Here is a 24174-nt window from a genome sequence, read left to right as displayed (position 1 = left end):
AAGTTTAATATTCAAAAACGACGTAAAATTACGCTAATTAACAAAAAGAACACGAAATTTTGGCAAAAAGAGGTGCAACACAAGGACTTCCCAGGAGGTCACCCATCCTAGTACTACTCTCGCCCAAGCACGCTTAACTGCGGAGTTCTGATGGGATCCGATGCATTAGTGCTGTTATGATCGCACCTGAAAGTAAAGCGTTGTAATTGTATATATGCATTTCTAAGTTTATTTTTCAAAAAAGACGTCAAATTACGTTAATTAACGAATAGAGTTTTAGGTTGCGTTAATTAACGAAAAAAAATGAAATACAATCGAAGTTTAATTTTCAAAAACGACGTAAAATTACGCTAATTAACAAAAAGAACACGAAATTTTGGCAAAAAGAGGTGCAACACAAGGACTTCCCAGGAGGTCACCCATCACAGTACTACTCTCGCCCAAGCACGCTTAACTGCGGAGTTCTGATGGGATCCGGTGCATTAGTGCTGGTATGATCGCACCTGAAAGTAAAGCGTTGTAATTGTATATATGCATTTCTAAGTTTATTTTTCAAAAAAGACGTCAAATTACGTTAATTAACGAATAGAGTTTTAGGTTGCGTTAATTAACGAAAAAAAATGAAATACAATCGAAGTTTAATTTTCAAAAACGACGTAAAATTACGCTAATTAACAAAAAGAACACGAAATTTTGGCAAAAAGAGGTGCAACACAAGGACTTCCCAGGAGGTCACCCATCCTAGTACTACTCTCGCCCAAGCACGCTTAACTGCGGAGTTCTGATGGGATCCGGTGCATTAGTGCTGGTATGATCGCACCTGAAAGTAAAGCGTTGTAATTGTATATATGCATTTCTAAGTTTATTTTTCAAAAAAGACGTCAAATTACGTTAATTAACGAATAGAGTTTTAGGTTGCGTTAATTAACGAAAAAAAATGAAATACAATCGAAGTTTAATTTTCAAAAACGACGTAAAATTACGCTAATTAACAAAAAGAACACGAAATTTTGGCAAAAAGAGGTGCAACACAAGGACTTCCCAGGAGGTCACCCATCACAGTACTACTCTCGCCCAAGCACGCTTAACTGCGAAGTTCTGATGGGATCCGGTGCATTAGTGCTGGTATGATCGCACCTGAAAGTAAAGCGTTGTAATTGTATATATGCATTTCTAAGTTTATTTTTCAAAAAAGACGTCAAATTACGTTAATTAACGAATAGAGTTTTAGGTTGCGTTAATTAACGAAAAAAATGAAATACAATCGAAGTTTAATTTTCAAAAACGACGTAAAATTACGCTAATTAACAAAAAGAACACGAAATTTTGGCAAAAAGAGGTGCAACACAAGGACTTCCCAGGAGGTGCAACACACGGACTTCCCCGGAGGTCACCCATCCTAGTACTACTCTCGCCCAAGCACGCTTAACTGCGGAGTTCTGATGGGATCCGGTGCATTAGTGCTGGTATGATCGCACCTGAAAGTAAAGCGTTGTAATTGTATATATGCATTTCTAAGTTTATTTTTCAAAAAAGACGTCAAATTACGTTAATTAACGAATAGAGTTTTAGGTTGCGTTAATTAACGAAAAAAAATGAAATACAATCGAAGTTTAATTTTCAAAAACGACGTAAAATTACGCTAATTAACAAAAAGAACACGAAATTTTGGCAAAAAGAGGTGCAACACAAGGACTTCCCAGGAGGTCACCCATCCTAGTACTACTCTCGCCCAAGCACGCTTAACTGCGGAGTTCTGATGGGATCCGGTGCATTAGTGCTGGTATGATCGCACCTGAAAGTAAAGCGTTGTAATTGTATATATGCATTTCTAAGTTTATTTTTCAAAAAAGACGTCAAATTACGTTAATTAACGAATAGAGTTTTAGGTTGCGTTAATTAACGAAAAAAAATGAAATACAATCGAAGTTTAATTTTCAAAAACGACGTAAAATTACGCTAATTAACAAAAAGAACACGAAATTTTGGCAAAAAGAGGTGCAACACAAGGACTTCCCAGGAGGTCACCCATCCTAGTACTACTCTCGCCCAAGCACGCTTAACTGCGGAGTTCTGATGGGATCCGGTGCATTAGTGCTGGTATGATCGCACCTGAAAGTAAAGCGTTGTAATTGTATATATGCATTTCTAAGTTTATTTTTCAAAAAAGACGTCAAATTACGTTAATTAACGAATAGAGTTTTAGGTTGCGTTAATTAACGAAAAAAAATGAAATACAATCGAAGTTTAATTTTCAAAAACGACGTAAAATTACGCTAATTAACAAAAAGAACACGAAATTTTGGCAAAAAGAGGTGCAACACAAGGACTTCCCAGGAGGTCACCCATCCTAGTACTACTCTCGCCCAAACACGCTTAACTGCGGAGTTCTGATGGGATCCGGTGCATTAGTGCTGGTATGATCGCACCTGAAAGTAAAGCGTTGTAATTGTATATATGCATTTCTAAGTTTATTTTTCAAAAAAGACGTCAAATTACGTTAATTAACGAATAGAGTTTTAGGTTGCGTTAATTAACGAAAAAAAATGAAATACAATCGAAGTTTAATTTTCAAAAACGACGTAAAATTACGCTAATTAACAAAAAGAACACGAAATTTTGGCAAAAAGAGGTGCAACACAAGGACTTCCCAGGAGGTCACCCATCCTAGTACTACTCTCGCCCAAGCACGCTTAACTGCGGAGTTCTGATGGGATCCGGTGCATTAGTGCTGGTATGATCGCACCTGAAAGTAAAGCGTTGTAATTGTATATATGCATTTCTAAGTTTATTTTTCAAAAAAGACGTCAAATTACGTTAATTAACGAATAGAGTTTTAGGTTGCGTTAATTAACGAAAAAAAATGAAATACAATCGAAGTTTAATATTCAAAAACGACGTAAAATTACGCTAATTAACAAAAAGAACACGAAATTTTGGCAAAAAGAGGTGCAACACAAGGACTTCCCAGGAGGTCACCCATCCTAGTACTACTCTCGCCCAAGCACGCTTAACTGCGGAGTTCTGATGGGATCCGATGCATTAGTGCTGTTATGATCGCACCTGAAAGTAAAGCGTTGTAATTGTATATATGCATTTCTAAGTTTATTTTTCAAAAAAGACGTCAAATTACGTTAATTAACGAATAGAGTTTTAGGTTGCGTTAATTAACGAAAAAAAATGAAATACAATCGAAGTTTAATTTTCAAAAACGACGTAAAATTACGCTAATTAACAAAAAGAACACGAAATTTTGGCAAAAAGAGGTGCAACACAAGGACTTCCCAGGAGGTCACCCATCACAGTACTACTCTCGCCCAAGCACGCTTAACTGCGGAGTTCTGATGGGATCCGGTGCATTAGTGCTGGTATGATCGCACCTGAAAGTAAAGCGTTGTAATTGTATATATGCATTTCTAAGTTTATTTTTCAAAAAAGACGTCAAATTACGTTAATTAACGAATAGAGTTTTAGGTTGCGTTAATTAACGAAAAAAAATGAAATACAATCGAAGTTTAATTTTCAAAAACGACGTAAAATTACGCTAATTAACAAAAAGAACACGAAATTTTGGCAAAAAGAGGTGCAACACAAGGACTTCCCAGGAGGTCACCCATCACAGTACTACTCTCGCCCAAGCACGCTTAACTGCGAAGTTCTGATGGGATCCGGTGCATTAGTGCTGGTATGATCGCACCTGAAAGTAAAGCGTTGTAATTGTATATATGCATTTCTAAGTTTATTTTTCAAAAAAGACGTCAAATTACGTTAATTAACGAATAGAGTTTTAGGTTGCGTTAATTAACGAAAAAAAATGAAATACAATCGAAGTTTAATTTTCAAAAACGACGTAAAATTACGCTAATTAACAAAAAGAACACGAAATTTTGGCAAAAAGAGGTGCAACACAAGGACTTCCCAGGAGGTCACCCATCCTAGTACTACTCTCGCCCAAGCACGCTTAACTGCGGAGTTCTGATGGGATCCGGTGCATTAGTGCTGGTATGATCGCACCTGAAAGTAAAGCGTTGTAATTGTATATATGCATTTCTAAGTTTATTTTTCAAAAAAGACGTCAAATTACGTTAATTAACGAATAGAGTTTTAGGTTGCGTTAATTAACGAAAAAAAATGAAATACAATCGAAGTTTAATTTTCAAAAACGACGTAAAATTACGCTAATTAACAAAAAGAACACGAAATTTTGGCAAAAAGAGGTGCAACACAAGGACTTCCCAGGAGGTCACCCATCCTAGTACTACTCTCGCCCAAACACGCTTAACTGCGGAGTTCTGATGGGATCCGGTGCATTAGTGCTGGTATGATCGCACCTGAAAGTAAAGCGTTGTAATTGTATATATGCATTTCTAAGTTTATTTTTCAAAAAAGACGTCAAATTACGTTAATTAACGAATAGAGTTTTAGGTTGCGTTAATTAACGAAAAAAAATGAAATACAATCGAAGTTTAATTTTCAAAAACGACGTAAAATTACGCTAATTAACAAAAAGAACACGAAATTTTGGCAAAAAGAGGTGCAACACAAGGACTTCCCAGGAGGTCACCCATCCTAGTACTACTCTCGCCCAAGCACGCTTAACTGCGGAGTTCTGATGGGATCCGGTGCATTAGTGCTGGTATGATCGCACCTGAAAGTAAAGCGTTGTAATTGTATATATGCATTTCTAAGTTTATTTTTCAAAAAAGACGTCAAATTACGTTAATTAACGAATAGAGTTTTAGGTTGCGTTAATTAACGAAAAAAAATGAAATACAATCGAAGTTTAATATTCAAAAACGACGTAAAATTACGCTAATTAACAAAAAGAACACGAAATTTTGGCAAAAAGAGGTGCAACACAAGGACTTCCCAGGAGGTCACCCATCCTAGTACTACTCTCGCCCAAGCACGCTTAACTGCGGAGTTCTGATGGGATCCGATGCATTAGTGCTGTTATGATCGCACCTGAAAGTAAAGCGTTGTAATTGTATATATGCATTTCTAAGTTTATTTTTCAAAAAAGACGTCAAATTACGTTAATTAACGAATAGAGTTTTAGGTTGCGTTAATTAACGAAAAAAAATGAAATACAATCGAAGTTTAATTTTCAAAAACGACGTAAAATTACGCTAATTAACAAAAAGAACACGAAATTTTGGCAAAAAGAGGTGCAACACAAGGACTTCCCAGGAGGTCACCCATCACAGTACTACTCTCGCCCAAGCACGCTTAACTGCGAAGTTCTGATGGGATCCGGTGCATTAGTGCTGGTATGATCGCACCTGAAAGTAAAGCGTTGTAATTGTATATATGCATTTCTAAGTTTATTTTTCAAAAAAGACGTCAAATTACGTTAATTAACGAATAGAGTTTTAGGCTGCGTTAATTAACGAAAAAAAATGAAATACAATCGAAGTTTAATTTTCAAAAACGACGTAAAATTACGCTAATTAACAAAAAGAACACGAAATTTTGGCAAAAAGAGGTGCAACACAAGGACTTCCCAGGAGGTCACCCATCACAGTACTACTCTCGCCCAAGCACGCTTAACCGCGAAGTTCTGATGGGATCCGGTGCATTAGTGCTGGTATGATCGCACCTGAAAGTAAAGCGTTGTAATTGTATATATGCATTTCTAAGTTTATTTTTCAAAAAAGACGTCAAATTACGTTAATTAACGAATAGAGTTTTAGGTTGCGTTAATTAACGAAAAAAAATGAAATACAATCGAAGTTTAATTTTCAAAAACGACGTAAAATTACGCTAATTAACAAAAAGAACACGAAATTTTGGCAAAAAGAGGTGCAACACAAGGACTTCCCAGGAGGTGCAACACACGGACTTCCCCGGAGGTCACCCATCCTAGTACTACTCTCGCCCAAGCACGCTTAACTGCGGAGTTCTGATGGGATCCGGTGCATTAGTGCTGGTATGATCGCACCTGAAAGTAAAGCGTTGTAATTGTATATATGCATTTCTAAGTTTATTTTTCAAAAAAGACGTCAAATTACGTTAATTAACGAATAGAGTTTTAGGTTGCGTTAATTAACGAAAAAAAATGAAATACAATCGAAGTTTAATTTTCAAAAACGACGTAAAATTACGCTAATTAACAAAAAGAACACGAAATTTTGGCAAAAAGAGGTGCAACACAAGGACTTCCCAGGAGGTCACCCATCCTAGTACTACTCTCGCCCAAGCACGCTTAACTGCGGAGTTCTGATGGGATCCGGTGCATTAGTGCTGGTATGATCGCACCTGAAAGTAAAGCGTTGTAATTGTATATATGCATTTCTAAGTTTATTTTTCAAAAAAGACGTCAAATTACGTTAATTAACGAATAGAGTTTTAGGTTGCGTTAATTAACGAAAAAAAATGAAATACAATCGAAGTTTAATTTTCAAAAATGACGTAAAATTACGCTAATTAACAAAAAGAACACGAAATTTTGGCAAAAAGAGGTGCAACACAAGGACTTCCCAGGAGGTCACCCATCCTAGTACTACTCTCGCCCAAGCACGCTTAACTGCGGAGTTCTGATGGGATCCGGTGCATTAGTGCTGGTATGATCGCACCTGAAAGTAAAGCGTTGTAATTGTATATATGCATTTCTAAGTTTATTTTTCAAAAAAGACGTCAAATTACGTTAATTAACGAATAGAGTTTTAGGTTGCGTTAATTAACGAAAAAAAATGAAATACAATCGAAGTTTAATATTCAAAAACGACGTAAAATTACGCTAATTAACAAAAAGAACACGAAATTTTGGCAAAAAGAGGTGCAACACAAGGACTTCCCAGGAGGTCACCCATCCTAGTACTACTCTCGCCCAAGCACGCTTAACTGCGGAGTTCTGATGGGATCCGATGCATTAGTGCTGTTATGATCGCACCTGAAAGTAAAGCGTTGTAATTGTATATATGCATTTCTAAGTTTATTTTTCAAAAAAGACGTCAAATTACGTTAATTAACGAATAGAGTTTTAGGTTGCGTTAATTAACGAAAAAAAATGAAATACAATCGAAGTTTAATTTTCAAAAACGACGTAAAATTACGCTAATTAACAAAAAGAACACGAAATTTTGGCAAAAAGAGGTGCAACACAAGGACTTCCCAGGAGGTCACCCATCACAGTACTACTCTCGCCCAAGCACGCTTAACTGCGGAGTTCTGATGGGATCCGGTGCATTAGTGCTGGTATGATCGCACCTGAAAGTAAAGCGTTGTAATTGTATATATGCATTTCTAAGTTTATTTTTCAAAAAAGACGTCAAATTACGTTAATTAACGAATAGAGTTTTAGGTTGCGTTAATTAACGAAAAAAAATGAAATACAATCGAAGTTTAATTTTCAAAAACGACGTAAAATTACGCTAATTAACAAAAAGAACACGAAATTTTGGCAAAAAGAGGTGCAACACAAGGACTTCCCAGGAGGTCACCCATCACAGCACTACTCTCGCCCAAGCACGCTTAACCGCGAAGTTCTGATGGGATCCGGTGCATTAGTGCTGGTATGATCGCACCTGAAAGTAAAGCGTTGTAATTGTATATATGCATTTCTAAGTTTATTTTTCAAAAAAGACGTCAAATTACGTTAATTAACGAATAGAGTTTTAGGTTGCGTTAATTAACGAAAAAAAATGAAATACAATCGAAGTTTAATTTTCAAAAACGACGTAAAATTACGCTAATTAACAAAAAGAACACGAAATTTTGGCAAAAAGAGGTGCAACACAAGGACTTCCCAGGAGGTGCAACACACGGACTTCCCCGGAGGTCACCCATCCTAGTACTACTCTCGCCCAAGCACGCTTAACTGCGGAGTTCTGATGGGATCCGGTGCATTAGTGCTGGTATGATCGCACATGAAAGTAAAGCGTTGTAATTGTATATATGCATTTCTAAGTTTATTTTTCAAAAAAGACGTCAAATTACGTTAATTAACGAATAGAGTTTTAGGTTGCGTTAATTAACGAAAAAAAATGAAATACAATCGAAGTTTAATTTTCAAAAACGACGTAAAATTACGCTAATTAACAAAAAGAACACGAAATTTTGGCAAAAAGAGGTGCAACACAAGGACTTCCCAGGAGGTCACCCATCCTAGTACTACTCTCGCCCAAGCACGCTTAACTGCGGAGTTCTGATGGGATCCGGTGCATTAGTGCTGGTATGATCGCACCTGAAAGTAAAGCGTTGTAATTGTATATATGCATTTCTAAGTTTATTTTTCAAAAAAGACGTCAAATTACGTTAATTAACGAATAGAGTTTTAGGTTGCGTTAATTAACGAAAAAAAATGAAATACAATCGAAGTTTAATTTTCAAAAATGACGTAAAATTACGCTAATTAACAAAAAGAACACGAAATTTTGGCAAAAAGAGGTGCAACACAAGGACTTCCCAGGAGGTCACCCATCCTAGTACTACTCTCGCCCAAGCACGCTTAACTGCGGAGTTCTGATGGGATCCGGTGCATTAGTGCTGGTATGATCGCACCTGAAAGTAAAGCGTTGTAAATGTATATATGCATTTCTAAGTTTATTTTTCAAAAAAGACGTCAAATTACGTTAATTAACGAATAGAGTTTTAGGTTGCGTTAATTAACGAAAAAAAATGAAATACAATCGAAGTTTAATTTTCAAAAACGACGTAAAATTACGCTAATTAACGAAAAGAACACGAAATTTTGGCAAAAAGAGGTGCAACACAAGGACTTCCCAGGAGGTCACCCATCCTAGTACTACTCTCGCCCAAACACGCTTAACTGCGGAGTTCTGATGGGATCCGGTGCATTAGTGCTGGTATGATCGCACCTGAAAGTAAAGCGTTGTAATTGTATATATGCATTTCTAAGTTTATTTTTCAAAAAAGACGTCAAATTACGTTAATTAACGAATAGAGTTTTAGGTTGCGTTAATTAACGAAAAAAAATGAAATACAATCGAAGTTTAATTTTCAAAAACGACGTAAAATTACGCTAATTAACAAAAAGAACAGGAAATTTTGGCAAAAAGAGGTGCAACACAAGGACTTCCCAGGAGGTCACCCATCCTAGTACTACTCTCGCCCAAGCACGCTTAACTGCGGAGTTCTGATGGGATCCGGTGCATTAGTGCTGGTATGATCGCACCTGAAAGTAAAGCGTTGTAATTGTATATATGCATTTCTAAGTTTATTTTTCAAAAAAGACGTCAAATTACGTTAATTAACGAATAGAGTTTTAGGTTGCGTTAATTAACGAAAAAAAATGAAATACAATCGAAGTTTAATTTTCAAAAACGACGTAAAATTACGCTAATTAACAAAAAGAACACGAAATTTTGGCAAAAAGAGGTGCAACACAAGGACTTCCCAGGAGGTCACCCATCCTAGTACTACTCTCGCCCAGGTGCAACACAAGGACTTCCCAGGAGGTCACCCATCCTAGTACTACTCTCGCCCAAGCACGCTTAACTGCGAAGTTCTGATGGGATCCGGTGCATTAGTGCTGGTATGATCGCACCTGAAAGTAAAGCGTTGTAATTGTATATATGCATTTCTAAGTTTATTTTTCAAAAAAGACGTCAAATTACGTTAATTAACGAATAGAGTTTTAGGTTGCGTTAATTAACGAAAAAAAATGAAATACAATCGAAGTTTAATTTTCAAAAACGACGTAAAATTACGCTAATTAACAAAAAGAACACGAAATTTTGGCAAAAAGAGGTGCAACACAAGGACTTCCCAGGAGGTCACCCATCCTAGTACTACTCTCGCCCAAGCACGCTTAACTGCGGAGTTCTGATGGGATCCGGTGCATTAGTGCTGGTATGATCGCACCTGAAAGTAAAGCGTTGTAATTGTATATATGCATTTCTAAGTTTATTTTTCAAAAAAGACGTCAAATTACGTTAATTAACGAATAGAGTTTTAGGTTGCGTTAATTAACGGAAAAAAATGAAATACAATCGAAGTTTAATTTTCAAAAACGACGTAAAATTACGCTAATTAACAAAAAGAAAACGAAATTTTGGCAAAAAGAGGTGCAACACAAGGACTTCCCAGGAGGTCACCCATCCTAGTACTACTCTCGCCCAAGCACGCTTAACTGCGGAGTTCTGATGGGATCCGGTGCATTAGTGCTGGTATGATCGCACCTGAAAGTAAAGCGTTGTAATTGTATATATGCATTTCTAAGTTTATTTTTCAAAAAAGACGTCAAATTACGTTAATTATTGAATAGAGTTTTAGGTTGCGTTAATTAACGAAAAAAAATGAAATACAATCGAAGTTTAATTTTCAAAAACGACGTAAAATTACGCTAATTAACAAAAAGAACACGAAATTTTGGCAAAAAGAGGTGCAACACAAGGACTTCCCAGGAGGTCACCCATCCTAGTACTACTCTCGCCCAAGCACGCTTAACTGCGGAGTTCTGATGGGATCCGGTGCATTAGTGCTGGTATGATCGCACCTGAAAGTAAAGCGTTGTAATTGTATATATGCATTTCTAAGTTTATTTTTCAAAAAAGACGTCAAATTACGTTAATTAACGAATAGAGTTTTAGGTTGCGTTAATTAACGAAAAAAAATGAAATACAATCGAAGTTTAATTTTCAAAAACGACGTAAAATTACGCTAATTAACAAAAAGAACACGAAATTTTGGCAAAAAGAGGTGCAACACAAGGACTTCCCAGGAGGTGCAACACACGGACTTCCCCGGAGGTCACCCATCCTAGTACTACTCTCGCCCAAGCACGCTTAACTGCGGAGTTCTGATGGGATCCGGTGCATTAGTGCTGGTATGATCGCACCTGAAAGTAAAGCGTTGTAATTGTATATATGCATTTCTAAGTTTATTTTTCAAAAAAGACGTCAAATTACGTTAATTAACGAATAGAGTTTTAGGTTGCGTTAATTAACGAAAAAAAATGAAATACAATCGAAGTTTAATTTTCAAAAACGACGTAAAATTACGCTAATTAACAAAAAGAACACGAAATTTTGGCAAAAAGAGGTGCAACACAAGGACTTCCCAGGAGGTCACCCATCCTAGTACTACTCTCGCCCAAGCACGCTTAACTGCGGAGTTCTGATGGGATCCGATGCATTAGTGCTGGTATGATCGCACCTGAAAGTAAAGCGTTGTAATTGTATATATGCATTTCTAAGTTTATTTTTCAAAAAAGACGTCAAATTACGTTAATTAACGAATAGAGTTTTAGGTTGCGTTAATTAACGAAAAAAAATGAAATACAATCGAAGTTTAATTTTCAAAAATGACGTAAAATTACGCTAATTAACAAAAAGAACACGAAATTTTGGCAAAAAGAGGTGCAACACAAGGACTTCCCAGGAGGTCACCCATCCTAGTACTACTCTCGCCCAAGCACGCTTAACTGCGGAGTTCTGATGGGATCCGGTGCATTAGTGCTGGTATGATCGCACCTGAAAGTAAAGCGTTGTAATTGTATATATGCATTTCTAAGTTTATTTTTCAAAAAAGACGTCAAATTACGTTAATTAACGAATAGAGTTTTAGGTTGCGTTAATTAACGAAAAAAAATGAAATACAATCGAAGTTTAATTTTCAAAAACGACGTAAAATTACGCTAATTAACAAAAAGAACACGAAATTTTGGCAAAAAGAGGTGCAACACAAGGACTTCCCAGGAGGTCACCCATCCTAGTACTACTCTCGCCCAAGCACGCTTAACTGCGGAGTTCTGATGGGATCCGGTGCATTTGTGCTGGTATGATCGCACCTGAAAGTAAAGCGTTGTAATTGTATATATGCATTTCTAAGTTTATTTTTCAAAAAAGACGTCAAATTACGTTAATTAACGAATAGAGTTTTAGGTTGCGTTAATTAACGAAAAAAAATGAAATACAATCGAAGTTTAATTTTCAAAAACGACGAAAAATTACGCTAATTAACAAAAAGAACACGAAATTTTGGCAAAAAGAGGTGCAACACAAGGACTTCCCAGGAGGTCACCCATCCTAGTACTACTCTCGCCCAAGCACGCTTAACTGCGGAGTTCTGATGGGATCCGGTGCATTAGTGCTGGTATGATCGCACCTGAAAGTAAAGCGTTGTAATTGTATATATGCATTTCTAAGTTTATTTTTCAAAAAAGACGTCAAATTACGTTAATTAACGAATAGAGTTTTAGGTTGCGTTAATTAACGAAAAAAAATGAAATACAATCGAAGTTTAATTTTCAAAAACGACGTAAAATTACGCTAATTAACAAAAAGAACACGAAATTTTGGCAAAAAGAGGTGCAACACAAGGACTTCCCAGGAGGTCACCCATCCTAGTACTACTCTCGCCCAAGCACGCTTAACTGCGGAGTTCTGATGGGATCCGGTGCATTAGTGCTGGTATGATCGCACCTGAAAGTAAAGTGTTGTAATTGTATATATGCATTTCTAAGTTTATTTTTCAAAAAAGACGTCAAATTACGTTAATTAACGAATAGAGTTTTAGGTTGCGTTAATTAACGGAAAAAAAATGAAATACAATCGAAGTTTAATTTTCAAAAACGACGTAAAATTACGCTAATTAACAAAAAGAAAACGAAATTTTGGCAAAAAGAGGTGCAACACAAGGACTTCCCAGGAGGTCACCCATCCAGGAGGTCACCCATCCTAGTACTACTCTCGCCCAAGCACGCTTAACTGCGGAGTTCTGATGGGATCCGGTGCATTAGTGCTGGTATGATCGCACCTGAAAGTAAAGCGTTGTAATTGTATATATGCATTTCTAAGTTTATTTTTCAAAAAAGACGTCAAATTACGTTAATTATTGAATAGAGTTTTAGGTTGCGTTAATTAACGAAAAAAAATGAAATACAATCGAAGTTTAATTTTCAAAAACGACGTAAAATTACGCTAATTAACAAAAAGAAAACGAAATTTTGGCAAAAAGAGGTGCAACACAAGGACTTCCCAGGAGGTCACCCATCCTAGTACTACTCTCGCCCAAGCACGCTTAACTGCGGAGTTCTGATGGGATCCGGTGCATTAGTGCTGGTATGATCGCACCTGAAAGTAAAGCGTTGTAATTGTATATATGCATTTCTAAGTTTATTTTTCAAAAAAGACGTCAAATTACGTTAATTATTGAATAGAGTTTTAGGTTGCGTTAATTAACGAAAAAAAATGAAATACAATCGAAGTTTAATTTTCAAAAACGACGTAAAATTACGCTAATTAACAAAAAGAACACGAAATTTTGGCAAAAAGAGGTGCAACACAAGGACTTCCCAGGAGGTCACCCATCCTAGTACTACTCTCGCCCAAGCACGCTTAACTGCGGAGTTCTGCTGGGATCCGGTGCATTAGTGCTGGTATGATCGCACCTGAAAGTAAAGCGTTGTAATTGTATATATGCATTTCTAAGTTTATTTTTCAAAAAAGACGTCAAATTACGTTAATTAACGAATAGAGTTTTAGGTTGCGTTAATTAACGAAAAAAAATGAAATACAATCGAAGTTTAATTTTCAAAAACGACGTAAAATTACGCTAATTAACAAAAAGAACACGAAATTTTGGCAAAAAGAGGTGCAACACAAGGACTTCCCAGGAGGTGCAACACACGGACTTCCCCGGAGGTCACCCATCCTAGTACTACTCTCGCCCAAGCACGCTTAACTGCGGAGTTCTGATGGGATCCGGTGCATTAGTGCTGGTATGATCGCACCTGAAAGTAAAGCGTTGTAATTGTATATATGCATTTCTAAGTTTATTTTTCAAAAAAGACGTCAAATTACGTTAATTAACGAATAGAGTTTTAGGTTGCGTTAATTAACGAAAAAAAATGAAATACAATCGAAGTTTAATTTTCAAAAACGACGTAAAATTACGCTAATTAACAAAAAGAACACGAAATTTTGGCAAAAAGAGGTGCAACACAAGGACTTCCCAGGAGGTCACCCATCCTAGTACTACTCTCGCCCAAGCACGCTTAACTGCGGAGTTCTGATGGGATCCGGTGCATTAGTGCTGGTATGATCGCACCTGAAAGTAAAGCGTTGTAATTGTATATATGCATTTCTAAGTTTATTTTTCAAAAAAGACGTCAAATTACGTTAATTAACGAATAGAGTTTTAGGTTGCGTTAATTAACGAAAAAAAATGAAATACAATCGAAGTTTAATTTTCAAAAATGACGTAAAATTACGCTAATTAACAAAAAGAACACGAAATTTTGGCAAAAAGAGGTGCAACACAAGGACTTCCCAGGAGGTCACCCATCCTAGTACTACTCTCGCCCAAGCACGCTTAACTGCGGAGTTCTGATGGGATCCGGTGCATTAGTGCTGGTATGATCGCACCTGAAAGTAAAGCGTTGTAATTGTATATATGCATTTCTAAGTTTATTTTTCAAAAAAGACGTCAAATTACGTTAATTAACGAATAGAGTTTTAGGTTGCGTTAATTAACGAAAAAAAATGAAATACAATCGAAGTTTAATTTTCAAAAACGACGTAAAATTACGCTAATTAACAAAAAGAACACGAAATTTTGGCAAAAAGAGGTGCAACACAAGGACTTCCCAGGAGGTCACCCATCCTAGTACTACTCTCGCCCAAGCACGCTTAACTGCGGAGTTCTGATGGGATCCGGTGCATTTGTGCTGGTATGATCGCACCTGAAAGTAAAGCGTTGTAATTGTATATATGCATTTCTAAGTTTATTTTTCAAAAAAGACGTCAAATTACGTTAATTAACGAATAGAGTTTTAGGTTGCGTTAATTAACGAAAAAAAATGAAATACAATCGAAGTTTAATTTTCAAAAACGACGAAAAATTACGCTAATTAACAAAAAGAACACGAAATTTTGGCAAAAAGAGGTGCAACACAAGGACTTCCCAGGAGGTCACCCATCCTAGTACTACTCTCGCCCAAGCACGCTTAACTGCGGAGTTCTGATGGGATCCGGTGCATTAGTGCTGGTATGATCGCACCTGAAAGTAAAGCGTTGTAATTGTATATATGCATTTCTAAGTTTATTTTTCAAAAAAGACGTCAAATTACGTTAATTAACGAATAGAGTTTTAGGTTGCGTTAATTAACGAAAAAAAATGAAATACAATCGAAGTTTAATTTTCAAAAACGACGTAAAATTACGCTAATTAACAAAAAGAACACGAAATTTTGGCAAAAAGAGGTGCAACACAAGGACTTCCCAGGAGGTCACCCATCCTAGTACTACTCTCGCCCAAGCACGCTTAACTGCGGAGTTCTGATGGGATCCGGTGCATTAGTGCTGGTATGATCGCACCTGAAAGTAAAGCGTTGTAATTGTATATATGCATTTCTAAGTTTATTTTTCAAAAAAGACGTCAAATTACGTTAATTAACGAATAGAGTTTTAGGTTGCGTTAATTAACGAAAAAAAATGAAATACAATCGAAGTTTAATTTTCAAAAACGACGTAAAATTACGCTAATTAACAAAAAGAACACGAAATTTTGGCAAAAAGAGGTGCAACACAAGGACTTCCCAGGAGGTCACCCATCCTAGTACTACTCTCGCCCAAGCACGCTTAACTGCGGAGTTCTGATGGGATCCGGTGCATTAGTGCTGGTATGATCGCACCTGAAAGTAAAGCGTTGTAATTGTATATATGCATTTCTAAGTTTATTTTTCAAAAAAGACGTCAAATTACGTTAATTAACGAATAGAGTTTTAGGTTGCGTTAATTAACGAAAAAAAATGAAATACAATCGAAGTTTAATTTTCAAAAACGACGTAAAATTACGCTAATTAACAAAAAGAACACGAAATTTTGGCAAAAAGAGGTGCAACACAAGGACTTCCCAGGAGGTCACCCATCCTAGTACTACTCTCGCCCAAGCACGCTTAACTGCGGAGTTCTGATGGGATCCGGTGCATTAGTGCTGGTATGATCGCACCTGAAAGTAAAGCGTTGTAATTGTATATATGCATTTCTAAGTTTATTTTTCAAAAAAGACGTCAAATTACGTTAATTAACGAATAGAGTTTTAGGTTGCGTTAATTAACGAAAAAAAATGAAATACAATCGAAGTTTAATTTTCAAAAACGACGTAAAATTACGCTAATTAACAAAAAGAACACGAAATTTTGGCAAAAAGAGGTGCAACACAAGGACTTCCCAGGAGGTCACCCATCCTAGTACTACTCTCGCCCAATCACGCTTAACTGCGGAGTTCTGATGGGATCCGGTGCATTAGTGCTGGTATGATCGCACCTGAAAGTAAAGCGTTGTAATTGTATATATGCATTTCTAAGTTTATTTTTCAAAAAAGACGTCAAATTACGTTAATTAACGAATAGAGTTTTAGGTTGCGTTAATTAACGAAAAAAAATGAAATACAATCGAAGTTTAATTTTCAAAAACGACGTAAAATTACGCTAATTAACAAAAAGAACACGAAATTTTGGCAAAAAGAGGTGCAACACAAGGACTTCCCAGGAGGTCACCCATCCTAGTACTACTCTCGCCCAAGCACGCTTAACTGCGGAGTTCTGATGGGATCCGGTGCATTAGTGCTGGTATGATCGCACCTGAAAGTAAAGCGTTGTAATTGTATATATGCATTTCTAAGTTTATTTTTCAAAAAAGACGTCAAATTACGTTAATTAACGAATAGAGTTTTAGGTTGCGTTAATTAACGAAAAAAAATGAAATACAATCGAAGTTTAATTTTCAAAAACGACGTAAAATTACGCTAATTAACAAAAAGAACACGAAATTTTGGCAAAAAGAGGTGCAACACAAGGACTTCCCAGGAGGTCACCCATCCTAGTACTACTCTCGCCCAAGCACGCTTAACTGCGGAGTTCTGATGGGATCCGGTGCATTAGTGCTGGTATGATCGCACCTGAAAGTAAAGCGTTGTAATTGTATATATGCATTTCTAAGTTTATTTTTCAAAAAAGACGTCAAATTACGTTAATTAACGAATAGAGTTTTAGGTTGCGTTAATTAACGAAAAAAAATGAAATACAATCGAAGTTTAATTTTCAAAAACGACGTAAAATTACGCTAATTAACAAAAAGAACACGAAATTTTGGCAAAAAGAGGTGCAACACAAGGACTTCCCAGGAGGTCACCCATCCTAGTACTACTCTCGCCCAAGCACGCTTAACTGCGGAGTTCTGATGGGATCCGGTGCATTAGTGCTGGTATGATCGCACCTGAAAGTAAAGCGTTGTAATTGTATATATGCATTTCTAAGTTTATTTTTCAAAAAAGACGTCAAATTACGTTAATTAACGAATAGAGTTTTAGGTTGCGTTAATTAACGAAAAAAAATGAAATACAATCGAAGTTTAATTTTCAAAAACGACGTAAAATTACGCTAATTAACAAAAAGAACACGAAATTTTGGCAAAAACAGGTGCAACACAAGGACTTCCCAGGAGGTCACCCATCCTAGTACTACTCTCGCCCAAGCACGCTTAACTACGGAGTTCTGATGGGATCCGGTGCATTAGTGCTGGTATGATCGCACCTGAAAGTAAAGCGTTGTAATTGTATATATGCATTTCTAAGTTTATTTTTCAAAAAAGACGTCAAATTACGTTAATTAACGAATAGAGTTTTAGGTTGCGTTAATTAACGAAAAAAAATGAAATACAATCGAAGTTTAATTTTCAAAAACGACGAAAAATTACGCTAATTAACAAAAAGAACACGAAATTTTGGCAAAAAGAGGTGCAACACAAGGACTTCCCAGGAGGTCACCCATCCTAGTACTACTCTCGCCCAAGCACGCTTAACTGCGGAGTTCTGATGGGATCCGGTGCATTAGTGCTGGTATGATCGCACCTGAAAGTAAAGCGTTGTAATTGTATATATGCATTTCTAAGTTTATTTTTCAAAAAAGACGTCAAATTACGTTAATTAACGAATAGAGTTTTAGGTTGCGTTAATTAACGAAAAAAAATGAAATACAATCGAAGTTTAATTTTCAAAAACGACGTAAAATTACGCTAATTAACAAAAAGAACACGAAATTTTGGCAAAAAGAGGTGCAACACAAGGACTTCCCAGGAGGTCACCTATCCTAGTACTACTCTCGCCCAAGCACGCTTAACTGCGGAGTTCTGATGGGATCCGGTGCATTAGTGCTGGTATGATCGCACCTGAAAGTAAAGCGTTGTAATTGTATATATGCATTTCTAAGTTTATTTTTCAAAAAAGACGTCAAATTACGTTAATTAACGAATAGAGTTTTAGGTTGCGTTAATTAACGAAAAAAAATGAAATACAATCGAAGTTTAATTTTCAAAAACGACGTAAAATTACGCTAATTAACAAAAAGAACACGAAATTTTGGCAAAAAGAGGTGCAACACAAGGACTTCTCAGGAGGTCACCCATCCTAGTACTACTCTCGCCCAAGCACGCTTAACTGCGGAGTTCTGATGGGATCCGGTGCATTAGTGCTGGTATGATCGCACCTGAAAGTAAAGCGTTGTAATTGTATATATGCATTTCTAAGTTTATTTTTCAAAAAAGACGTCAAATTACGTTAATTAACGAATAGAGTTTTAGGTTGCGTTAATTAACGAAAAAAAATGAAATACAATCGAAGTTTAATTTTCAAAAACGACGTAAAATTACGCTAATTAACAAAAAGAACACGAAATTTTGGCAAAAAGAGGTGCAACACAAGGACTTCCCAGGAGGTCACCCATCCTAGTACTACTCTCGCCCAAGCACGCTTAACTGCGGAGTTCTGATGGGATCCGGTGCATTAGTGCTGGTATGATCGCACCTGAAAGTAAAGCGTTGTAATTGTATATATGCATTTCTAAGTTTATTTTTCAAAAAAGACGTCAAATTACGTTAATTAACGAATAGAGTTTTAGGTTGCGTTAATTAACGAAAAAAAATGAAATACAATCGAAGTTTAATTTTCAAAAACGACGTAAAATTACGCTAATTAACAAAAAGAACACGAAATTTTGGCAAAAAGAGGTGCAACACAAGGACTTCCCAGGAGGTCACCCATCCTAGTACTACTCTCGCCCAAGCACGCTTAACTGCGGAGTTCTGATGGGATCCGGTGCATTAGTGCTGGTATGATCGCACCTGAAAGTAAAGCGTTGTAATTGTATATATGCATTTCTAAGTTTATTTTTCAAAAAAGACGTCAAATTACGTTAATTAACGAATAGAGTTTTAGGTTGCGTTAATTAACGAAAAAAAATGAAATACAATCGAAGTTTAATTTTCAAAAACGACGTAAAATTACGCTAATTAACAAAAAGAACACGAAATTTTGGCAAAAAGAGGTGCAACACAAGGACTTCCCAGGAGGTCACCCATCCTAGTACTACTCTCGCCCAAGCACGCTTAACTGCGGAGTTCTGATGGGATCCGGTGCATTAGTGCTGGTATGATCGCACCTGAAAGTAAAGCGTTGTAATTGTATATATGCATTTCTAAGTTTATTTTTCAAAAAAGACGTCAAATTACGTTAATTAACGAATAGAGTTTTAGGTTGCGTTAATTAACGAAAAAAAATGAAATACAATCGAAGTTTAATTTTCAAAAACGACGTAAAATTACGCTAATTAACAAAAAGAACACGAAATTTTGGCAAAAAGAGGTGCAACACAAGGACTTCCCAGGAGGTCACCCATCCTAGTACTACTCTCGCCCAAGCACGCTTAACTGCGGAGTTCTGATGGGATCCGGTGCATTAGTGCTGGTATGATCGCACCTGAAAGTAAAGCGTTGTAATTGTATATATGCATTTCTAAGTTTATTTTTCAAAAAAGACGTCAAATTACGTTAATTAACGAATAGAGTTTTAGGTTGCGTTAATTAACGAAAAAAAATGAAATACAATCGAAGTTTAATTTTCAAAAACGACGTAAAATTACGCTAATTAACAAAAAGAACACGAAATTTTGGCAAAAAGAGGTGCAACACAAGGACTTCCCAGGAGGTCACCCATCCTAGTACTACTCTCGCCCAATCACGCTTAACTGCGGAGTTCTGATGGGATCCGGTGCATTAGTGCTGGTATGATCGCACCTGAAAGTAAAGCGTTGTAATTGTATATATGCATTTCTAAGTTTATTTTTCAAAAAAGACGTCAAATTACGTTAATTAACGAATAGAGTTTTAGGTTGCGTTAATTAACGAAAAAAAATGAAATACAATCGAAGTTTAATTTTCAAAAACGACGTAAAATTACGCTAATTAACAAAAAGAACACGAAATTTTGGCAAAAAGAGGTGCAACACAAGGACTTCCCAGGAGGTCACCCATCCTAGTACTACTCTCGCCCAAGCACGCTTAACTGCGGAGTTCTGATGGGATCCGGTGCATTAGTGCTGGTATGATCGCACCTGAAAGTAAAGCGTTGTAATTGTATATATGCATTTCTAAGTTTATTTTTCAAAAAAGACGTCAAATTACGTTAATTAACGAATAGAGTTTTAGGTTGCGTTAATTAACGAAAAAAAATGAAATACAATCGAAGTTTAATTTTCAAAAACGACGTAAAATTACGCTAATTAACAAAAAGAACACGAAATTTTGGCAAAAAGAGGTGCAACACAAGGACTTCCCAGGAGGTCACCCATCCTAGTACTACTCTCGCCCAAGCACGCTTAACTGCGGAGTTCTGATGGGATCCGGTGCATTAGTGCTGGTATGATCGCACCTGAAAGTAAAGCGTTGTAATTGTATATATGCATTTCTAAGTTTATTTTTCAAAAAAGACGTCAAATTACGTTAATTAACGAATAGAGTTTTAGGTTGCGTTAATTAACGAAAAAAAATGAAATACAATCGAAGTTTAATTTTCAAAAACGACGTAAAATTACGCTAATTAACAAAAAGAACACGAAATTTTGGCAAAAAGAGGTGCAACACAAGGACTTCCCAGGAGGTCACCCATCCTAGTACTACTCTCGCCCAAGCACGCTTAACTGCGGAGTTCTGATGGGATCCGGTGCATTAGTGCTGGTATGATCGCACCTGAAAGTAAAGCGTTGTAATTGTATATATGCATTTCTAAGTTTATTTTTCAAAAAAGACGTCAAATTACGTTAATTAACGAATAGAGTTTTAGGTTGCGTTAATTAACGAAAAAAAATGAAATACAATCGAAGTTTAATTTTCAAAAACGACGTAAAATTACGCTAATTAACAAAAAGAACACGAAATTTTGGCAAAAACAGGTGCAACACAAGGACTTCCCAGGAGGTCACCCATCCTAGTACTACTCTCGCCCAAGCACGCTTAACTACGGAGTTCTGATGGGATCCGGTGCATTAGTGCTGGTATGATCGCACCTGAAAGTAAAGCGTTGTAATTGTATATATGCATTTCTAAGTTTATTTTTCAAAAAAGACGTCAAATTACGTTAATTAACGAATAGAGTTTTAGGTTGCGTTAATTAACGAAAAAAAATGAAATACAATCGAAGTTTAATTTTCAAAAACGACGAAAAATTACGCTAATTAACAAAAAGAACACGAAATTTTGGCAAAAAGAGGTGCAACACAAGGACTTCCCAGGAGGTCACCCATCCTAGTACTACTCTCGCCCAAGCACGCTTAACTGCGGAGTTCTGATGGGATCCGGTGCATTAGTGCTGGTATGATCGCACCTGAAAGTAAAGCGTTGTAATTGTATATATGCATTTCTAAGTTTATTTTTCAAAAAAGACGTCAAATTACGTTAATTAACGAATAGAGTTTTAGGTTGCGTTAATTAACGAAAAAAAATGAAATACAATCGAAGTTTAATTTTCAAAAACGACGTAAAATTACGCTAATTAACAAAAAGAACACGAAATTTTGGCAAAAAGAGGTGCAACACAAGGACTTCCCAGGAGGTCACCTATCCTAGTACTACTCTCGCCCAAGCACGCTTAACTGCGGAGTTCTGATGGGATCCGGTGCATTAGTGCTGGTATGATCGCACCTGAAAGTAAAGCGTTGTAATTGTATATATGCATTTCTAAGTTTATTTTTCAAAAAAGACGTCAAATTACGTTAATTAACGAATAGAGTTTTAGGTTGCGTTAATTAACGAAAAAAAATGAAATACAATCGAAGTTTAATTTTCAAAAACGACGTAAAATTACGCTAATTAACAAAAAGAACACGAAATTTTGGCAAAAAGAGGTGCAACACAAGGACTTCTCAGGAGGTCACCCATCCTAGTACTACTCTCGCCCAAGCACGCTTAACTGCGGAGTTCTGATGGGATCCGGTGCATTAGTGCTGGTATGATCGCACCTGAAAGTAAAGCGTTGTAATTGTATATATGCATTTCTAAGTTTATTTTTCAAAAAAGACGTCAAATTACGTTAATTAACGAATAGAGTTTTAGGTTGCGTTAATTAACGAAAAAAAATGAAATACAATCGAAGTTTAATTTTCAAAAACGACGTAAAATTACGCTAATTAACAAAAAGAACACGAAATTTTGGCAAAAAGAGGTGCAACACAAGGACTTCCCAGGAGGTCACCCATCCTAGTACTACTCTCGCCCAAGCACGCTTAACTGCGGAGTTCTGATGGGATCCGGTGCATTAGTGCTGGTATGATCGCACCTGAAAGTAAAGCGTTGTAATTGTATATATGCATTTCTAAGTTTATTTTTCAAAAAAGACGTCAAATTACGTTAATTAACGAATAGAGTTTTAGGTTGCGTTAATTAACGAAAAAAAATGAAATACAATCGAAGTTTAATTTTCAAAAACGACGTAAAATTACGCTAATTAACAAAAAGAACACGAAATTTTGGCAAAAAGAGGTGCAACACAAGGACTTCCCAGGAGGTCACCCATCCTAGTACTACTCTCGCCCAAGCACGCTTAACTGCGGAGTTCTGATGGGATCCGGTGCATTAGTGCTGGTATGATCGCACCTGAAAGTAAAGCGTTGTAATTGTATATATGCATTTCTAAGTTTATTTTTCAAAAAAGACGTCAAATTACATTAATTATTGAATAGAGTTTTAGGTTGCGTTAATTAACGAAAAAAAATGAAATACAATCGAAGTTTAATTTTCAAAAACGACGTAAAATTACGCTAATTAACAAAAAGAACACGAAATTTTGGCAAAAAGAGGTGCAACACAAGGACTTCCCAGGAGGTCACCCATCCTAGTACTACTCTCGCCCAAGCACGCTTAACTGCGGAGTTCTGATGGGATCCGGTGCATTTGTGCTGGTATGATCGCACCTGAAAGTAAAGCGTTGTAATTGTCTATATGCATTTCTAAGTTTATTTTTCAAAAAAGACGTCAAATTACGTTAATTAACGAATAGAGTTTTAGGTTGCGTTAATTAACGAAAAAAAATGAAATACAATCGAAGTTTAATTTTCAAAAACGACGAAAAATTACGCTAATTAACAAAAAGAACACGAAATTTTGGCAAAAAGAGGTGCAACACAAGGACTTCCCAGGAGGTCACCCATCCTAGTACTACTCTCGCCCAAGCACGCTTAACTGCGGAGTTCTGATGGGATCCGGTGCATTAGTGCTGGTATGATCGCACCTGAAAGTAAAGCGTTGTAATTGTATATATGCATTTCTAAGTTTATTTTTCAAAAAAGACGTCAAATTACGTTAATTAACGAATAGAGTTTTAGGTTGCGTTAATTAACGAAAAAAAATGAAATACAATCGAAGTTTAATTTTCAAAAACGACGTAAAATTACGCTAATTAACAAAAAGAACACGAAATTTTGGCAAAAAGAGGTGCAACACAAGGACTTCCCAGGAGGTCACCCATCCTAGTACTACTCTCGCCCAATCACGCTTAACTGCGGAGTTCTGATGGGATCCGGTGCATTAGTGCTGGTATGATCGCACCTGAAAGTAAAGCGTTGTAATTGTATATATGCATTTCTAAGTTTATTTTTCAAAAAAGACGTCAAATTACGTTAATTAACGAATAGAGTTTTAGGTTGCGTTAATTAACGAAAAAAAATGAAATACAATCGAAGTTTAATTTTCAAAAACGACGTAAAATTACGCTAATTAACAAAAAGAACACGAAATTTTGGCAAAAAGAGGTGCAACACAAGGACTTCCCAGGAGGTCACCCATCCTAGTACTACTCTCGCCCAAGCACGCTTAACTGCGGAGTTCTGATGGGATCCGGTGCATTAGTGCTGGTATGATCGCACCTGAAAGTAAAGCGTTG

At 36.4% G+C, this 24174-nt stretch overlaps 75 non-coding genes and 1 pseudogene across 75 annotated transcripts; all 76 read right to left on the bottom strand.

The window, feature by feature from the left end:
- Positions 1-69: 69 nt before the first annotated feature.
- Positions 70-188, bottom strand: LOC146948391 (5S ribosomal RNA). The gene has a single exon (XR_015029331.1). It is a non-coding gene; the product is annotated as a 5S ribosomal RNA (ribosomal RNA).
- Positions 189-386: 198 nt separating this feature from the next.
- Positions 387-505, bottom strand: LOC146948390 (5S ribosomal RNA). Its single transcript, XR_015028817.1, has one exon. It is a non-coding gene; the product is annotated as a 5S ribosomal RNA (ribosomal RNA).
- A 198-nt stretch (positions 506-703) lies between these two features.
- LOC146948389 (5S ribosomal RNA) lies at positions 704-822 on the bottom strand. The gene has a single exon (XR_015028695.1). It is a non-coding gene; the product is annotated as a 5S ribosomal RNA (ribosomal RNA).
- A 198-nt stretch (positions 823-1020) lies between these two features.
- On the bottom strand, positions 1021-1139 carry LOC146948388 (5S ribosomal RNA). Its single transcript, XR_015029090.1, has one exon. It is a non-coding gene; the product is annotated as a 5S ribosomal RNA (ribosomal RNA).
- A 222-nt stretch (positions 1140-1361) lies between these two features.
- Positions 1362-1480, bottom strand: LOC146948387 (5S ribosomal RNA). The gene has a single exon (XR_015029052.1). It is a non-coding gene; the product is annotated as a 5S ribosomal RNA (ribosomal RNA).
- A 198-nt stretch (positions 1481-1678) lies between these two features.
- LOC146948386 (5S ribosomal RNA) lies at positions 1679-1797 on the bottom strand. The gene has a single exon (XR_015028694.1). It is a non-coding gene; the product is annotated as a 5S ribosomal RNA (ribosomal RNA).
- A 198-nt stretch (positions 1798-1995) lies between these two features.
- LOC146948385 (5S ribosomal RNA) lies at positions 1996-2114 on the bottom strand. The gene has a single exon (XR_015028693.1). It is a non-coding gene; the product is annotated as a 5S ribosomal RNA (ribosomal RNA).
- A 198-nt stretch (positions 2115-2312) lies between these two features.
- On the bottom strand, positions 2313-2431 carry LOC146948384 (5S ribosomal RNA). The gene has a single exon (XR_015028919.1). It is a non-coding gene; the product is annotated as a 5S ribosomal RNA (ribosomal RNA).
- Positions 2432-2629: 198 nt separating this feature from the next.
- Positions 2630-2748, bottom strand: LOC146948383 (5S ribosomal RNA). The gene has a single exon (XR_015028692.1). It is a non-coding gene; the product is annotated as a 5S ribosomal RNA (ribosomal RNA).
- A 198-nt stretch (positions 2749-2946) lies between these two features.
- LOC146948382 (5S ribosomal RNA) lies at positions 2947-3065 on the bottom strand. The gene has a single exon (XR_015029330.1). It is a non-coding gene; the product is annotated as a 5S ribosomal RNA (ribosomal RNA).
- A 198-nt stretch (positions 3066-3263) lies between these two features.
- On the bottom strand, positions 3264-3382 carry LOC146948381 (5S ribosomal RNA). The gene has a single exon (XR_015028816.1). It is a non-coding gene; the product is annotated as a 5S ribosomal RNA (ribosomal RNA).
- Positions 3383-3580: 198 nt separating this feature from the next.
- Positions 3581-3699, bottom strand: LOC146948380 (5S ribosomal RNA). Its single transcript, XR_015029089.1, has one exon. It is a non-coding gene; the product is annotated as a 5S ribosomal RNA (ribosomal RNA).
- Positions 3700-3897: 198 nt separating this feature from the next.
- LOC146948379 (5S ribosomal RNA) lies at positions 3898-4016 on the bottom strand. The gene has a single exon (XR_015028691.1). It is a non-coding gene; the product is annotated as a 5S ribosomal RNA (ribosomal RNA).
- A 198-nt stretch (positions 4017-4214) lies between these two features.
- On the bottom strand, positions 4215-4333 carry LOC146948378 (5S ribosomal RNA). Its single transcript, XR_015028918.1, has one exon. It is a non-coding gene; the product is annotated as a 5S ribosomal RNA (ribosomal RNA).
- Positions 4334-4531: 198 nt separating this feature from the next.
- Positions 4532-4650, bottom strand: LOC146948377 (5S ribosomal RNA). The gene has a single exon (XR_015028690.1). It is a non-coding gene; the product is annotated as a 5S ribosomal RNA (ribosomal RNA).
- Positions 4651-4848: 198 nt separating this feature from the next.
- Positions 4849-4967, bottom strand: LOC146948376 (5S ribosomal RNA). The gene has a single exon (XR_015029329.1). It is a non-coding gene; the product is annotated as a 5S ribosomal RNA (ribosomal RNA).
- Positions 4968-5165: 198 nt separating this feature from the next.
- Positions 5166-5284, bottom strand: LOC146948375 (5S ribosomal RNA). The gene has a single exon (XR_015029088.1). It is a non-coding gene; the product is annotated as a 5S ribosomal RNA (ribosomal RNA).
- A 198-nt stretch (positions 5285-5482) lies between these two features.
- On the bottom strand, positions 5483-5601 carry LOC146948374 (5S ribosomal RNA). The gene has a single exon (XR_015029308.1). It is a non-coding gene; the product is annotated as a 5S ribosomal RNA (ribosomal RNA).
- Positions 5602-5824: 223 nt separating this feature from the next.
- On the bottom strand, positions 5825-5943 carry LOC146948373 (5S ribosomal RNA). The gene has a single exon (XR_015029051.1). It is a non-coding gene; the product is annotated as a 5S ribosomal RNA (ribosomal RNA).
- Positions 5944-6141: 198 nt separating this feature from the next.
- Positions 6142-6260, bottom strand: LOC146948372 (5S ribosomal RNA). The gene has a single exon (XR_015028689.1). It is a non-coding gene; the product is annotated as a 5S ribosomal RNA (ribosomal RNA).
- A 198-nt stretch (positions 6261-6458) lies between these two features.
- On the bottom strand, positions 6459-6577 carry LOC146948371 (5S ribosomal RNA). The gene has a single exon (XR_015028688.1). It is a non-coding gene; the product is annotated as a 5S ribosomal RNA (ribosomal RNA).
- A 198-nt stretch (positions 6578-6775) lies between these two features.
- Positions 6776-6894, bottom strand: LOC146948370 (5S ribosomal RNA). The gene has a single exon (XR_015029328.1). It is a non-coding gene; the product is annotated as a 5S ribosomal RNA (ribosomal RNA).
- Positions 6895-7092: 198 nt separating this feature from the next.
- On the bottom strand, positions 7093-7211 carry LOC146948369 (5S ribosomal RNA). The gene has a single exon (XR_015028815.1). It is a non-coding gene; the product is annotated as a 5S ribosomal RNA (ribosomal RNA).
- Positions 7212-7409: 198 nt separating this feature from the next.
- LOC146948368 (5S ribosomal RNA) lies at positions 7410-7528 on the bottom strand. Its single transcript, XR_015029357.1, has one exon. It is a non-coding gene; the product is annotated as a 5S ribosomal RNA (ribosomal RNA).
- Positions 7529-7751: 223 nt separating this feature from the next.
- Positions 7752-7870, bottom strand: LOC146948367 (5S ribosomal RNA). The gene has a single exon (XR_015029263.1). It is a non-coding gene; the product is annotated as a 5S ribosomal RNA (ribosomal RNA).
- Positions 7871-8068: 198 nt separating this feature from the next.
- On the bottom strand, positions 8069-8187 carry LOC146948366 (5S ribosomal RNA). Its single transcript, XR_015028687.1, has one exon. It is a non-coding gene; the product is annotated as a 5S ribosomal RNA (ribosomal RNA).
- A 198-nt stretch (positions 8188-8385) lies between these two features.
- Positions 8386-8504, bottom strand: LOC146948365 (5S ribosomal RNA). Its single transcript, XR_015028685.1, has one exon. It is a non-coding gene; the product is annotated as a 5S ribosomal RNA (ribosomal RNA).
- A 198-nt stretch (positions 8505-8702) lies between these two features.
- Positions 8703-8821, bottom strand: LOC146948364 (5S ribosomal RNA). The gene has a single exon (XR_015028917.1). It is a non-coding gene; the product is annotated as a 5S ribosomal RNA (ribosomal RNA).
- A 198-nt stretch (positions 8822-9019) lies between these two features.
- Positions 9020-9138, bottom strand: LOC146948363 (5S ribosomal RNA). The gene has a single exon (XR_015028684.1). It is a non-coding gene; the product is annotated as a 5S ribosomal RNA (ribosomal RNA).
- A 253-nt stretch (positions 9139-9391) lies between these two features.
- On the bottom strand, positions 9392-9510 carry LOC146948362 (5S ribosomal RNA). The gene has a single exon (XR_015029226.1). It is a non-coding gene; the product is annotated as a 5S ribosomal RNA (ribosomal RNA).
- Positions 9511-9708: 198 nt separating this feature from the next.
- LOC146948361 (5S ribosomal RNA) lies at positions 9709-9827 on the bottom strand. Its single transcript, XR_015028683.1, has one exon. It is a non-coding gene; the product is annotated as a 5S ribosomal RNA (ribosomal RNA).
- A 198-nt stretch (positions 9828-10025) lies between these two features.
- LOC146948360 (5S ribosomal RNA) lies at positions 10026-10144 on the bottom strand. Its single transcript, XR_015028682.1, has one exon. It is a non-coding gene; the product is annotated as a 5S ribosomal RNA (ribosomal RNA).
- A 198-nt stretch (positions 10145-10342) lies between these two features.
- Positions 10343-10461, bottom strand: LOC146948359 (5S ribosomal RNA). Its single transcript, XR_015028681.1, has one exon. It is a non-coding gene; the product is annotated as a 5S ribosomal RNA (ribosomal RNA).
- Positions 10462-10684: 223 nt separating this feature from the next.
- On the bottom strand, positions 10685-10803 carry LOC146948358 (5S ribosomal RNA). Its single transcript, XR_015029050.1, has one exon. It is a non-coding gene; the product is annotated as a 5S ribosomal RNA (ribosomal RNA).
- A 198-nt stretch (positions 10804-11001) lies between these two features.
- Positions 11002-11120, bottom strand: LOC146948357 (5S ribosomal RNA). The gene has a single exon (XR_015029114.1). It is a non-coding gene; the product is annotated as a 5S ribosomal RNA (ribosomal RNA).
- Positions 11121-11318: 198 nt separating this feature from the next.
- Positions 11319-11437, bottom strand: LOC146948356 (5S ribosomal RNA). Its single transcript, XR_015028680.1, has one exon. It is a non-coding gene; the product is annotated as a 5S ribosomal RNA (ribosomal RNA).
- A 198-nt stretch (positions 11438-11635) lies between these two features.
- On the bottom strand, positions 11636-11754 carry LOC146948355 (5S ribosomal RNA). The gene has a single exon (XR_015028884.1). It is a non-coding gene; the product is annotated as a 5S ribosomal RNA (ribosomal RNA).
- A 198-nt stretch (positions 11755-11952) lies between these two features.
- On the bottom strand, positions 11953-12071 carry LOC146948354 (5S ribosomal RNA). The gene has a single exon (XR_015028679.1). It is a non-coding gene; the product is annotated as a 5S ribosomal RNA (ribosomal RNA).
- A 198-nt stretch (positions 12072-12269) lies between these two features.
- On the bottom strand, positions 12270-12388 carry LOC146948353 (5S ribosomal RNA). Its single transcript, XR_015028678.1, has one exon. It is a non-coding gene; the product is annotated as a 5S ribosomal RNA (ribosomal RNA).
- A 199-nt stretch (positions 12389-12587) lies between these two features.
- Positions 12588-12722, bottom strand: LOC146948352 (5S ribosomal RNA; annotated as a pseudogene).
- Positions 12723-12920: 198 nt separating this feature from the next.
- Positions 12921-13039, bottom strand: LOC146948351 (5S ribosomal RNA). Its single transcript, XR_015028677.1, has one exon. It is a non-coding gene; the product is annotated as a 5S ribosomal RNA (ribosomal RNA).
- A 198-nt stretch (positions 13040-13237) lies between these two features.
- Positions 13238-13356, bottom strand: LOC146948350 (5S ribosomal RNA). Its single transcript, XR_015029190.1, has one exon. It is a non-coding gene; the product is annotated as a 5S ribosomal RNA (ribosomal RNA).
- Positions 13357-13579: 223 nt separating this feature from the next.
- LOC146948349 (5S ribosomal RNA) lies at positions 13580-13698 on the bottom strand. Its single transcript, XR_015029049.1, has one exon. It is a non-coding gene; the product is annotated as a 5S ribosomal RNA (ribosomal RNA).
- A 198-nt stretch (positions 13699-13896) lies between these two features.
- Positions 13897-14015, bottom strand: LOC146948348 (5S ribosomal RNA). The gene has a single exon (XR_015028676.1). It is a non-coding gene; the product is annotated as a 5S ribosomal RNA (ribosomal RNA).
- Positions 14016-14213: 198 nt separating this feature from the next.
- On the bottom strand, positions 14214-14332 carry LOC146948347 (5S ribosomal RNA). The gene has a single exon (XR_015028674.1). It is a non-coding gene; the product is annotated as a 5S ribosomal RNA (ribosomal RNA).
- A 198-nt stretch (positions 14333-14530) lies between these two features.
- Positions 14531-14649, bottom strand: LOC146948346 (5S ribosomal RNA). Its single transcript, XR_015028883.1, has one exon. It is a non-coding gene; the product is annotated as a 5S ribosomal RNA (ribosomal RNA).
- Positions 14650-14847: 198 nt separating this feature from the next.
- Positions 14848-14966, bottom strand: LOC146948345 (5S ribosomal RNA). The gene has a single exon (XR_015028673.1). It is a non-coding gene; the product is annotated as a 5S ribosomal RNA (ribosomal RNA).
- Positions 14967-15164: 198 nt separating this feature from the next.
- LOC146948344 (5S ribosomal RNA) lies at positions 15165-15283 on the bottom strand. Its single transcript, XR_015028672.1, has one exon. It is a non-coding gene; the product is annotated as a 5S ribosomal RNA (ribosomal RNA).
- A 198-nt stretch (positions 15284-15481) lies between these two features.
- Positions 15482-15600, bottom strand: LOC146948343 (5S ribosomal RNA). The gene has a single exon (XR_015028671.1). It is a non-coding gene; the product is annotated as a 5S ribosomal RNA (ribosomal RNA).
- A 198-nt stretch (positions 15601-15798) lies between these two features.
- On the bottom strand, positions 15799-15917 carry LOC146948342 (5S ribosomal RNA). The gene has a single exon (XR_015028670.1). It is a non-coding gene; the product is annotated as a 5S ribosomal RNA (ribosomal RNA).
- Positions 15918-16115: 198 nt separating this feature from the next.
- Positions 16116-16234, bottom strand: LOC146948341 (5S ribosomal RNA). Its single transcript, XR_015029174.1, has one exon. It is a non-coding gene; the product is annotated as a 5S ribosomal RNA (ribosomal RNA).
- A 198-nt stretch (positions 16235-16432) lies between these two features.
- Positions 16433-16551, bottom strand: LOC146948340 (5S ribosomal RNA). Its single transcript, XR_015028669.1, has one exon. It is a non-coding gene; the product is annotated as a 5S ribosomal RNA (ribosomal RNA).
- Positions 16552-16749: 198 nt separating this feature from the next.
- On the bottom strand, positions 16750-16868 carry LOC146948339 (5S ribosomal RNA). Its single transcript, XR_015028668.1, has one exon. It is a non-coding gene; the product is annotated as a 5S ribosomal RNA (ribosomal RNA).
- A 198-nt stretch (positions 16869-17066) lies between these two features.
- LOC146948338 (5S ribosomal RNA) lies at positions 17067-17185 on the bottom strand. The gene has a single exon (XR_015028667.1). It is a non-coding gene; the product is annotated as a 5S ribosomal RNA (ribosomal RNA).
- A 198-nt stretch (positions 17186-17383) lies between these two features.
- LOC146948337 (5S ribosomal RNA) lies at positions 17384-17502 on the bottom strand. The gene has a single exon (XR_015028904.1). It is a non-coding gene; the product is annotated as a 5S ribosomal RNA (ribosomal RNA).
- Positions 17503-17700: 198 nt separating this feature from the next.
- On the bottom strand, positions 17701-17819 carry LOC146948336 (5S ribosomal RNA). Its single transcript, XR_015028666.1, has one exon. It is a non-coding gene; the product is annotated as a 5S ribosomal RNA (ribosomal RNA).
- Positions 17820-18017: 198 nt separating this feature from the next.
- Positions 18018-18136, bottom strand: LOC146948335 (5S ribosomal RNA). The gene has a single exon (XR_015029187.1). It is a non-coding gene; the product is annotated as a 5S ribosomal RNA (ribosomal RNA).
- A 198-nt stretch (positions 18137-18334) lies between these two features.
- LOC146948334 (5S ribosomal RNA) lies at positions 18335-18453 on the bottom strand. The gene has a single exon (XR_015028858.1). It is a non-coding gene; the product is annotated as a 5S ribosomal RNA (ribosomal RNA).
- A 198-nt stretch (positions 18454-18651) lies between these two features.
- On the bottom strand, positions 18652-18770 carry LOC146948333 (5S ribosomal RNA). Its single transcript, XR_015028664.1, has one exon. It is a non-coding gene; the product is annotated as a 5S ribosomal RNA (ribosomal RNA).
- A 198-nt stretch (positions 18771-18968) lies between these two features.
- Positions 18969-19087, bottom strand: LOC146948332 (5S ribosomal RNA). The gene has a single exon (XR_015028662.1). It is a non-coding gene; the product is annotated as a 5S ribosomal RNA (ribosomal RNA).
- A 198-nt stretch (positions 19088-19285) lies between these two features.
- Positions 19286-19404, bottom strand: LOC146948331 (5S ribosomal RNA). The gene has a single exon (XR_015028661.1). It is a non-coding gene; the product is annotated as a 5S ribosomal RNA (ribosomal RNA).
- Positions 19405-19602: 198 nt separating this feature from the next.
- On the bottom strand, positions 19603-19721 carry LOC146948330 (5S ribosomal RNA). Its single transcript, XR_015028660.1, has one exon. It is a non-coding gene; the product is annotated as a 5S ribosomal RNA (ribosomal RNA).
- A 198-nt stretch (positions 19722-19919) lies between these two features.
- Positions 19920-20038, bottom strand: LOC146948329 (5S ribosomal RNA). The gene has a single exon (XR_015029173.1). It is a non-coding gene; the product is annotated as a 5S ribosomal RNA (ribosomal RNA).
- A 198-nt stretch (positions 20039-20236) lies between these two features.
- Positions 20237-20355, bottom strand: LOC146948328 (5S ribosomal RNA). The gene has a single exon (XR_015028659.1). It is a non-coding gene; the product is annotated as a 5S ribosomal RNA (ribosomal RNA).
- Positions 20356-20553: 198 nt separating this feature from the next.
- LOC146948327 (5S ribosomal RNA) lies at positions 20554-20672 on the bottom strand. Its single transcript, XR_015028658.1, has one exon. It is a non-coding gene; the product is annotated as a 5S ribosomal RNA (ribosomal RNA).
- A 198-nt stretch (positions 20673-20870) lies between these two features.
- On the bottom strand, positions 20871-20989 carry LOC146948326 (5S ribosomal RNA). The gene has a single exon (XR_015028657.1). It is a non-coding gene; the product is annotated as a 5S ribosomal RNA (ribosomal RNA).
- A 198-nt stretch (positions 20990-21187) lies between these two features.
- Positions 21188-21306, bottom strand: LOC146948325 (5S ribosomal RNA). Its single transcript, XR_015028903.1, has one exon. It is a non-coding gene; the product is annotated as a 5S ribosomal RNA (ribosomal RNA).
- Positions 21307-21504: 198 nt separating this feature from the next.
- LOC146948324 (5S ribosomal RNA) lies at positions 21505-21623 on the bottom strand. The gene has a single exon (XR_015028656.1). It is a non-coding gene; the product is annotated as a 5S ribosomal RNA (ribosomal RNA).
- A 198-nt stretch (positions 21624-21821) lies between these two features.
- On the bottom strand, positions 21822-21940 carry LOC146948323 (5S ribosomal RNA). The gene has a single exon (XR_015029186.1). It is a non-coding gene; the product is annotated as a 5S ribosomal RNA (ribosomal RNA).
- Positions 21941-22138: 198 nt separating this feature from the next.
- Positions 22139-22257, bottom strand: LOC146948322 (5S ribosomal RNA). Its single transcript, XR_015028857.1, has one exon. It is a non-coding gene; the product is annotated as a 5S ribosomal RNA (ribosomal RNA).
- A 198-nt stretch (positions 22258-22455) lies between these two features.
- LOC146948321 (5S ribosomal RNA) lies at positions 22456-22574 on the bottom strand. Its single transcript, XR_015028655.1, has one exon. It is a non-coding gene; the product is annotated as a 5S ribosomal RNA (ribosomal RNA).
- Positions 22575-22772: 198 nt separating this feature from the next.
- Positions 22773-22891, bottom strand: LOC146948320 (5S ribosomal RNA). Its single transcript, XR_015028654.1, has one exon. It is a non-coding gene; the product is annotated as a 5S ribosomal RNA (ribosomal RNA).
- A 198-nt stretch (positions 22892-23089) lies between these two features.
- LOC146948319 (5S ribosomal RNA) lies at positions 23090-23208 on the bottom strand. The gene has a single exon (XR_015028882.1). It is a non-coding gene; the product is annotated as a 5S ribosomal RNA (ribosomal RNA).
- A 198-nt stretch (positions 23209-23406) lies between these two features.
- On the bottom strand, positions 23407-23525 carry LOC146948318 (5S ribosomal RNA). Its single transcript, XR_015028653.1, has one exon. It is a non-coding gene; the product is annotated as a 5S ribosomal RNA (ribosomal RNA).
- A 198-nt stretch (positions 23526-23723) lies between these two features.
- Positions 23724-23842, bottom strand: LOC146948317 (5S ribosomal RNA). The gene has a single exon (XR_015029172.1). It is a non-coding gene; the product is annotated as a 5S ribosomal RNA (ribosomal RNA).
- A 198-nt stretch (positions 23843-24040) lies between these two features.
- LOC146948316 (5S ribosomal RNA) lies at positions 24041-24159 on the bottom strand. The gene has a single exon (XR_015028651.1). It is a non-coding gene; the product is annotated as a 5S ribosomal RNA (ribosomal RNA).
- Positions 24160-24174: the final 15 nt, after the last annotated feature.

Source organism: Medicago sativa, chromosome 2 (assembly GCF_051527215.1).
Source record: "Medicago sativa cultivar Bolivia chromosome 2, Bolivia_mono, whole genome shotgun sequence".
Lineage (NCBI taxonomy): Eukaryota > Viridiplantae > Streptophyta > Magnoliopsida > Fabales > Fabaceae > Medicago > Medicago sativa.
Note: the sequence above shows the minus strand (reverse complement) of the source record. Positions and strands in the feature narration are given on the sequence as shown.